General features: G+C 41.0%; 2 non-coding genes across 2 annotated transcripts; one reads left to right on the top strand and one right to left on the bottom strand.

The window, feature by feature from the left end:
* The first annotated feature begins 5665 nt into the window (after window positions 1-5665).
* trnaa-ugc (transfer RNA alanine (anticodon UGC)) lies at window positions 5666-5741 on the top strand. The gene has a single exon. It is a non-coding gene; the product is annotated as a tRNA-Ala (tRNA).
* Window positions 5742-6491: 750 nt separating this feature from the next.
* trnap-agg (transfer RNA proline (anticodon AGG)) lies at window positions 6492-6563 on the bottom strand. The gene has a single exon. It is a non-coding gene; the product is annotated as a tRNA-Pro (tRNA).
* Window positions 6564-11112: the final 4549 nt, after the last annotated feature.

Genomic DNA, 11112 nt, shown 5'->3' with positions numbered 1-11112 from the left:
TGCTACTGTGACCTTCCTGGTCCCGTCCCTCAAGTCAGTGAGTCAACACAGGAAGGAGTAATGTATGGATAGTTCATTTATTTCCAAAGCTGCAATCATGGGACACACACAGTATGGATGAATGATGAGTAGTCAACGGGATATAAATAGCACTCCCACAGCAATTCTCCATAGATCTGCTCTATAATATACTAACAAATGAACAATTGAAATGTGTATCAAAGTCATTGTGATCGTATAGTGGATTTAACAATTTCTAATAATTCCTAATTTACTGTAATAAAAATATATTGTTTCCATGTGTAATCTCATATTCACAACATCAGAATAAACTATCATCCATTTTAGTATTCAAAATATACTGCTCAAAAAAATAAAGGGAACACTTAAACAACACATCCTAGATCTGAATGAAAGAAATAATCTTATTAAATACTTTTTTCTTTACATAGTTGAATGTGCTGACAACAAAAATCACACAAAAATAATCAATGGAAATCCAATTTATCAACCCATGGAGGTCTGGATTTGGAGTCACACTCAAAATTAAAGTGGAAAACCACACTACAGGCTGATCCAACTTTGATGTAATGTCCTTAAAACAAGTCAAAATGAAGCTCAGTAGTGTGTGTGGCCTCCACGTGCCTGTATGACCTCCCTACAACGCATGGGCATGCTCCTGATGAGATGGCGGATGGTCTCCTGGGGGATCTCCTCCCAGACCTGGACTAAAGCATCCGCCAACTCCTGGACAGTCTGTGGCGTTGGTGGATGGAGCGAGACATGATGTCCCAGATGTGCTCAATTGGATTCAGGTCTGGGGAACGGGCGAGCCAGTCCATAGCATCAATGCCTTCCTCTTGCAGGAACTGCTGACACACTCCAGCCACATGAGGTCTAGCATTGTCTTGCATTAGGAGGAACCCAGGGCCAACCGCACCAGCATATGGTCTCACAAGGGGTCTGAGGATCTCATCTCGGTACCTAATGGCAGTCAGGCTACCTCTGGCAAGCACATGGAGGGCTGTGCAGCCCCCCAAAGAAATGCCACCCCACACCATGACTGACCCACTGCCAAACCAGTCATGCTGGAGGATGTTGCAGGCAGCAGAACGTTCTCCACGGCGTCTCCAGACTGTCACGTCTGTCACATGTGCTCAGTGTGAACCTGCTTTCATCTGTGAAGAGCACAGGGCGCCAGTGGCGAATTTGCCAATCTTGGTGTTCTCTGGCAAATGCAAAACGTCCTGCACGGTGTTGGGCTGTAAGCACAACCCCCACCTGTGGATGTTGGGCCCTCATACCACCCTCATGGAGTCTGTTTCTGACCGTTTGAGCAGACACATGCACATTTGTGGCCTGCTGGAGGTCATTTTGCAGGGCTCTGGCAGTGCTTCTCCTGCTCCTCCTTGCACAAAGGTGGAGGTAGCAGTCCTGCTGCTGGGTTGTTGCCCTCCTACGGCCTCCTCCACGTCTCCTGATGTACTGGCCTGTCTCCTGGTAGCGCCTCCATGCTCTGGACACTACGCTGACAGACACAGCAAACCTTCTTGCCACAGCTCGCATTGATGTGATATCCTGGATGAGCTGCACTACCTGAGCCACTTGTGTGGGTTGTAGACTCCGTGTCATGCTACCACTAGAGTGAAAGCTCCGCCAGCATTCAAAAGTGACCAAAACATCAGCCAGGAAGCATAGGAACTGAGAAGTGGTATGTGGTCACCACCTGCAGAACCACTCCTTTATTGGGGGTGTCTTGCTAATTGCCTATAATTTCCACCTGTTGTCTATTCCATTTGCACAACAGCATGTGAAATTTATTGTCAATCAGTGTTGCTTCCTAAGTGGACAGTTTGATTTCACAGAAGTGTGATTGACTTGGAGTTACATTGTGTTGTTTAAGTGTTCCCTTTATTTTTTTGAGCAGTGTATATCAAATGAACCTGAGAAATTACTCAACGTCACACTCTTGTGGCGAAGAAATATAATATCTAGAATGTAACACATATTTTCCTAAGCTAACAAAACCAGGCTAATACGCTTTTAGCTGGTGCTCATAAATTACTAAAACATATACTTTATACATTTGTCATAAATTACCTGCAATCATGGGACACACACAGTATGGATGAATGATGAGTAGTCGACAGGATATAAATAGCACTCCTAAAGAAGATGCATTTTCAAGTTAGCTACCAACTTCAAAGAGGGAACTTTAGCTAGCATAAAACCCACATGGCTAACTGAAATTCTGCAAATAACATATAAGTGGCTTATTTGACTGCAAACCAACAACATTAGTTACTAATGACATAAATTGCCAATGTATGACGTAAAATGTGGATTTTATGATGTAATGTCAACTTTATACATTTCTATCACGGGACCATTCAATGTTCAACTCACCCACAGCAATTCTCCATAGATCTGCTGTGAATTACCCAGAATCCCATACCTTTATCACTGACCAGAATCCCATACCTTTACCACTGAGTGTATTAGACAATGTAAACACACTAATCCACCAGGAAGTGGCATAACACCCATTTTATGCAGGAATTTAACAACTTATTACACCGTTACACTGCAACCATTACATTAAACTGACATTGACTAAAACCAACTAGGCTAGGGCTAACTACTATAGCGCTTAGGCAAGCTAAATTTGGTTAGCATCAAGCCAGAGAACTGTTAAACGCTATTTTCATGTAAACCATTAACGTTAGCAACCTAGCCTAACTCCATTACTTACTTACAAAGGGGAAAATACCAACCAGTTTTTCTCTCAGTTAAAACTGCTTTCAAACATTACCAGACTGTGTAATTAACCATGTTACCTCAATATTTTGAGTCATATTGCATTTTTGCACATTACATACCTGAATTAGTAGGGTAAAATGACGAGACGGAGAAACGTTCGTTTTCAGAACTAGACATTCTCCATAATGAAGAAGAAATGTGAAATATCTCACTAACTCACTTCATTGACGTCAAAGCTCCCCTAGCGGCAGTAATTATATACATACATTAAATGCAAATACTTGGGAGGCAAAATAAACAAAATAAAACATAGAAAATATGACCATACATATGTGTGTCACATACACATGGCATATGCTTGAGTACCACCTTGGCATCTCTGATCTGCTTGCCTCAATAAATTAATACTAGAACATTTGTAGCCAGAATTAGCAATTTCAAATAAAATCAAACTTTGTCACATGCGCAGAATACAACAAGTGTAGACCTTACCGTGAAACGCATACTTACAAGCCTTTAACCAACAGTGCAGTTCAAGAAGTTTAAGAACATTTTTACCAAATAAAAAGTAACACAATAACATAATAATAACGAGGCTACATACAGACGGTACCGGTACCGAGTCAGTGTGCAGGGGTACAGGTTAGATGAGGTAATTTGAACATGTAGGTAGGGGTGAAGTGACTATGCAAAGGTAATAAACAGCGAGTAGCAGCAGTGTACAAAACAAATGGAGGGGGGTCAATGTCGCAGCAGCAGCGTATCTCGTCTCCTAGTAATTGCATAACAGTGCAAGTTAAACACGTCATCTTTTGTTTGCATGTTTTTTATTGAACCTTTATTTAACTAGGCAAGTCAGTTAAGAACAAATTCTTATTTACAATGACGACCTACCCCGGCCAAACCCTGACCCGGATGACGCTGGGCCAATTGTGCGCTGTCCTATGGGACTCCCAATCACGGCCGGTTGTGATACAGCCTGGAAACAAACCAGGGTCTGTAGTAATGCCTCTCGCACTGAGATGCAGTGCCTTAGACCGCTGCGCCACTTAGGAGTCCCAAGCATGGCTTTTTTGTTGGTCCTGTCAATGTTGAGTGATCACACATGCCTATGCACACATAGGTTACTTTGCCTGCTTGCAAATGTGTGCTAAAAGTGGGGATGTTTCATAGTATTTCTGATAAACTCGACACCACCAATGAATTTTATTTTTCACAGATATCCATGGAACCACGACTGCAATATAGGCCTATACTCAGATAAAAAGATGCTATCTACAAACTAACAGGATTCTTCCGCTGTCCCCATAGAATAACCCTTTTTGGTTCCAGGTAGAACCCCTTCTGTGTCTAGGTAGAACCCTTTTGGGCTACATTCCACAGAGGGTTCTACCTGGAATCAAAAAGTTATCTCCTTTGGTGATAGCCAAAGAACCCTGTTGGAACCCGTTTCTCAAAGAGTGTACTCAACAAGTTTAGCCTGTTAAGTTTACACCATTTGATTCTGTACTCAAACATCTGCCTGGTATTCAAGATAACATGCAACATAGCACCATAACCTTTGAAGGTTTTCGTCAACCTCTGTGGTTACTTGTGGAGGGAGAACAGTGAGGGCCGTGGGTTGAGCACCTGCAGTGAAGCTGATTGGTTGCTCTGGCTCATCACATCTTGACTAAAAGAAAGAGATTTAGAAATTAGTTCGACATTGCCATAGTTCGACAGCTGAAAAGCCGTCATTAACATACTCCCAGAGATAGCAATATATTCAGTATTCAGTGAATGAAGTAGCCTACCCATCCCCATTTACAATTGTATTCATCAATGAAATAAATTATACTATAGCACATTCAATGACATTATTATTGTAGACTATAGACTACTCCTGTATCCACCTTGTACAATAACGTAATCATTAAATGAAATAGCGTACCCATCCACATTTACAATTTAATTGATCAATTAGATAAATAATACTAGCAAGCACATACAGGTACATTGTTGTAGAATAGGCTACTACTGTATCCACACTATATTAGGATACCGTTGTGATATTGTCAGACATGATTTTAGGTCTTCGATCGAAGTTGCATGTTGTACCTCGTTTCCCTTCAAATGAAAAGTAGCTATTTCATTTACAATTGAATTAATCCATTAAATAAATAATACTAGCACATCAAATTACGTTATTGTACACTAGCCTACTCTGCTATCGACACAGTAAATAATATTGCCTACGTGCTTTCGACAATACGTTATCAACAAAAAAATATTATTTTCAAATAAACCAAATTTCCCTTAACACTGCAGACCTAAATATTTCCTAATAATATCACAACTTAAATATAGCCTACTTAATCCTCAATTGGATCAAGGACATCTTGGTAATTATTTTCATTGTGTCGAATAAGGAAACTATCTGGGGCAGACACTCAAATCGCTTCTGCCGCTTGTAATATATATTTTTTAATTTCAAAAATGTCTTTGTCGCCACTGAGCTCTCAAATAACGTGCCAGTCTCTCACTCTATGAACGGTCACTGCAATCAGGATTCCTTGGGACGTCCTTACCCTAAACTAACACTAAATTTAACCAACTTACATTTATACTTGATAGCGGTGTGGACAGCCCAAGGATTCTAAATAGCACGGACCCTCTGGAAAAGTCTATGAAGTGCTCTATTCGACTGAAGGGACGTTCCAAGGATTCCGAATAGCAACTATGAACTCCTCTGAAAGTCATGGACACAACTCATATTGGTTGTCTGATGTTGAACTGGTAACAACACAGTCTGTGATTGGCTAAAAACATTTAGATCTGTATACAACGAGATAAGATAACATACCATGCCATGAGGTGTCGAGGGAAAGACAGATTATCTATAGATTGGACATCATCTTTTCGTTTCGGTCCCGTGTGGCTCAGTTGGTAGAGCATGGTGTTTGCAACGCCAGGGTTGTGGGTTCGATTCCCACGGGGGACCAGTATGGAGAAAAAAAAAGTATGAAATGTATGCATTTGCTACTGTAAGTTGCTCTGGATAAGAGCGTCTGCTAAATGACTCAAATGTAAATGTAGGCCATTAGCGATAACAGGAAATACACAAGCCGTAGGCTAAGTAATAGTTCAAGGTGGCTATGTTGGAATGTCTGCTTGCATGGGAAAAATTTTAAGTTTCTAACATTTCGGGTTGCGATTTAATTAATATAAATCTAAACTATGCACATTATAACATTCCTTAACACGCGACGAAGGTGTTGGTATCAGGTCATGTAAGGCAGACGTTAGTATGGCGTTGGTATCATGTCATTCAGGAGGTACGGTTGCCTAGGCTTATATATGTCCCTTATCACCCCCCATAGAGTAGGGTTGATCCGAGCGTTCTGCCCTTACAACTGCAGTCAATCACCCAAGCTAACTGGCTAACGTTGGCTAGCTTGCTAGCTACTTCCAATCACAAATGGGAGAACTCCTCACTATGAACATTTTACTCGCCCTAGCAGAGCTGGTTAGGCTGTTTTCATGTTATCCAGAGCGTTGGTGACTGTAACTGTGCTGCTGGCAACAATTTAATTACGCTTTTTTTGCCGACGTTTACTGACAACCATATTCAACTGGTGTTGAGCGTTCGTACGTTCATAAATTATCCTGCGCTCTGGCACACTCAGACGAGAGCGCTCTGAAATCGGAGTAGAAACTAGAATGAATTTACGAACGTATCCTTTGAAAAAGGAGGGCTCGTCCGGGATTTGAACCCGGGACCTCTCGCACCCTAAGCGAGAATCATACCCCTAGACCAACGAGCCAAGATACACGCTTCCGGAATGATGTAGTTTTCTTCATGCTACAACAATGGCGTACTGACGTCTATAGTTTTGATTATCTCGGCCTGGTTTCCCGATGGCGATTAAATAAAATAAAATGTTATTAGTCACATGCGCCGAATACAACAGGTGTAGACCTTACAGTGAAATGCTTACTTAGGAGCCCCTAACCAACAATGCAGTTAAAAAAAAATACGGATAAGAATAAGAAATAAAAGTAACAAATAATTAAAGTGCAGCAGTAAAATAACAATAGCGAGACTATATACAGGTGGGTACCGTACAGAGTCAATGAGGTAATTTGTACATGTAGGTAGAGTTATTAAAGTGACTATGCATAGATGATAACAACAGAGAGTAGCAGCGGTGTAAAAGAGGGGGTGGGGGGGAGCAATGCAAATAGTCTGGGTAGCCATTTGATTAGGTGTTCAGGAGTCTTATGGCTTGGGGGAAGAAGCTGTTTACAAGCCTCTTGGACCTAGACTTGGCGCTCCGGTACCGCTTGCCCTGTGGTAGCAGAGAGAACATTCTATGACTAGCGTGGCTGGAGTCTTTGACAATTTTTAGGGCCTTCCTCTGACACCGCCTGGTATAGAGGTTCTGGATGGCAGGAAGCTTGGCCCCAGTGATGTACTGGGCCGTTCGCACTACCCTCTGTAGTGCCTTGCGGTTGGAGACCGAGCAGTTGCCATACCAGGCAGTGATGCAACCAGTCAGGATGCTCTCGATGGTGCAGCTGTAGAATCTTTTGAGGATCTGAGGACCCATGCTAAATCTTTTCAGTCTCCTGAGGGGGAATAGGTTTTGTCGTGCACTCTTCACGACTGTCTTGGTGTGCTTGGACCATGTTAGTTTGTTGGTGATGTGGACACCAAGGAACTTGAAGCTCTCAACCTGCTCCACTGCAGAATTTGTAGGCTTACGAGTGTTGTTTTAACTATATGAATTTCTTATAACATCCGAAGCTGTAATATGCGTTTCCCAAAGCACCATACAGAGAGAACGTTCGCTATGTGTGTCTTTTATTTATTTATTTATTTATTTTTATTTAACTAGGCAAGTCAGTTAAGAACAAATTCTTATTTACAATGGCGGCCTAACAAAAGGCAAAAGGCCTCCTTAATAAATTAAATAACAATATAGGACAAAACCCACATCACGAAAAGAGAGACAACAAAGCACGACAGAAGACAGACCTAAGACAGCAACATAGCATGGCAGCAACACAACATGACAACAACATGGTAGCATGGTATCAAAACAACAAGATAGTAGGAATACCGATTGGATTGAAAGAAAGACCGCGCCGCTCTTGGATCAACATTTTCCCTTTGTCACGTCCTGACCAGCAGAGGGAGTAATTGTATTAGTTTTGGTCAGGACATGGCAGAGGGTTTGTGTTTTGTATGTATTTCTACGTTCTGTCTAGTTTAGTTTTTCTATGTTTAGGTTTGGGTGTTGGACTCTCAATTGGAGGCAGGTGTTTCTAGTTGCCTCTGATTGAGAGTCCTATATATAGGTGTGTTTGGTTTGGGTTTTTGTGGGTAGTTGATTTTGCACTGCTGTATGTAAGTACCTAGCCTGTAAAACTGTCGGTCGCGTTTGTTTATTGTTTTTCCGTGTTCAAGTTTATTTAATAAATTATCATGATGAACACGCAACCCGCTGCGTATTGGTCCACCTTTTCTGACAGTGATTTTTATCATATTGTCAGAGGAAGGAGAAGACTGTTACACCCTTTCAAATCTTACGGTAACATTTGAATTATTCCACAATGCTGACAACGGATCAGCTCCTATGAGATATTATCACATATGGTTAGAACTATTAAGGTGGCAATTTCTAACACTTACCCTATAATGCAGTAAAAAAAAAACTTGACATCATTGCGCGCATGTAGGCTACACATCATGAAATGTATTGAGGCAAAAATAAGACAGTAGCATAAAAATAGCTACGCTAAATTAAACTCAATTGAATTAACAAATATATCAATATAATTTAAATATATAGGTATACTGTGGAAGTCGGAAGTTTACGTACACCTGAGCCAAATACATTTAAACTCAGTTTTGCACAATTCCTGACATTTAATCCTAGTAAAAATTCCCTGGCTTAGGTCAGTTAGGCTCACCACTTTATTTTAAGAATGTGAAAATGTCAGGATAATAGTAGAGAGAATGATTTACTTCAGCTTTTATTTCTTTCATCACATTCCCAGTCGGTCAGAAGTTTACATACACTCAATTAGTATTTGGTAGCATTGCCTATAAATTGTTTGTCTTGGGTCAAATGTTTCGGGTAGCCTTCCACACGCTTCCCACAATAAGTTGGGTGAATTTTGGCCCGTTTATCCTGACAGAGCTGGTGTTTCTGAGTCAGGTTTGTAGGCCTCCTTGCTCGCACACACTTTTTCAGTTCTGCCCACAAATTGTCTATGGGATTGAGGTCAGGGCTTTGTGATGGCCACTCCAATACCTTGACTTTGTTGTCCTTAAGCCATTTTGCCACAACTTTGGAAGTATGCTTGGAGTCAGTGTCCATTTGGAAGACCCATTTGTGACCAAGCTTTAACTTCCTGACTGATGTCTTGATGTTGCTTCAATATATCCACATAATTTTCCTCCCTCATGATGCCATCTATTTTGTGAAGTGCACCAGTCCCTCCTGCAGCAAAGCACCCCCACAACATGATGCTGCCACCCCCGTGCTTCACAGTTGGGATGGTGTTCTTCGGCTTGCAAGCATCCCCCTTTTTCCTCCAAACATAACGATGGTCATCATGGCCAAACAGTTATATTTTTGTTTCATCAGACCAGAGGACATTTCTCAAATGTCTCCATGTGCAGTTGCAAACTGTCGTCTGGCTTTTTTATAGCGGTTTTGGAGCAGTGGCTTCTTCCTTGCTGAGCGGCCTTTCAGGTTGTCGATATAGGACTCGTTTTACTGTGAATATAGATACTTTGTACCTGTTTCCTCCAGCATCTTCATAGGGTCCTTTGCTGTTGTTCTGGGATTGATTTGCACTTTTCGTACCAAAGTACGTTCATCTCTAGGAGACAGAACGTGTCTCCTTCCAGAGCGGTATGACGGCTGCGTGGTCCCATGGTGTTTATACTTGCGTACTATTGTTTGTACAGATGAACTTGGTACCTTCAGGCATTTGGAAATTGCTCCCAAGGATGAACCAGACTTGTGGAGGTCTCCATTTTTTTGAGGTCTTTGAAGGTAGGCCTTGAAATGCATTCACAGGTACACCTCCAATTGACTCATATGTCAATTAGCCTATCAGAAGCTTCTAAATCCATGACATAATTTTCTGGAACTTTCCAAGCTCTTTAAAGACACAGTCAACTTAGTGTATGTAAACTTCTGACCCACTGGAAATGTGATACAGTGAAATAATCTTGTCTGTAAACAATTGTTGGAACAATTACTTGTGTCATGGACAAAGTAGATGTCCTAACCAACTTGCCAAAACAATAATTTGCTTACAAGAAATGTATGGAGTGGTTGAAAAATGAGTTTTAATGACTCCAACCTAAGTGTATGTAAACTTCAGACTTCAACTGTATGTAGCCTGCTGTATTTATCTTTTCATACAGTCATCTCAGTTTTTATTTGAAGCATCTTATATCCTTCACTTGTTTGTACCAATTGTAGTCACATTCGTTCTGAAGTAATCGGTGTTCAGAGAATTGTGTGCTTAGCTGAGATATTGGGTGGGTTGCACCAACATGGATTAACTCTTAAACTGGGTTAAATCAAGGTTTATCTATTAATCGTGTTGCACCAAATTTTAAACCTAGTTTTAAATTAATCCTAGTTATATTAAATCCTTCCTTTAATCTAAATTTAGTTTTCACTTGAAACCTAGATTAATTTTAAGCCTGTTGCTCAATGAATAAAAAAATAAATATATAAACTTAGATTTTGGATGAGTTCTAAACTACCACTTGAGGTGGTTTAACTGATAGAATGGCAGCATATCTACTGTGGAGAGACCACAACGAGTTCCTCAGAGAATAATTAGAGACAGGTTGAATTTTATGATAATTAACTCATTATTAGTGCCCAATTTGTACAACAATTGAATTGGGGTTTATGATATGCCCAGCCTTGGTATGAATGCTGATGTTATGCAACATGCTGTAACGGGCCTGATAACGGTAACATTGTATTGAAGTACAATTTAACGTTTGTTTTAACGTGCATAATAGGCATTGATATTTACCCGTTATTTATGCTTACTAAATATTGGTGGGTCAAGTTGTCCGTCGTCACCATGAGAGTTATGGAGAGGGGCAAACTGCTGGAGAACCATCTCGCATATCTTCTGGGTGATAGGATCAATTCCCTTGGACGGAGGCCCCCCTCCGGCTCCGGTCTGAAATAGCCCCCGCCTCTCCTCTGCTGCATCCTTTTTGGCTTTCGCTTTGAATTTTTTTTCCAGCAAGCTTTCATCTGATTTGGGTCCCTGTTCTCTTTAAGCCATTACATTTGTCGCATAAAATGGCCCAGGTGTCTTGGT

Source organism: Salmo salar, chromosome 14, assembly GCF_965601325.2.
Source record: "Salmo salar chromosome 14, fSalSal1, whole genome shotgun sequence".
Classification (NCBI taxonomy): domain Eukaryota; kingdom Metazoa; phylum Chordata; class Actinopteri; order Salmoniformes; family Salmonidae; genus Salmo; species Salmo salar.
Note: the sequence above shows the minus strand (reverse complement) of the source record. Positions and strands in the feature narration are given on the sequence as shown.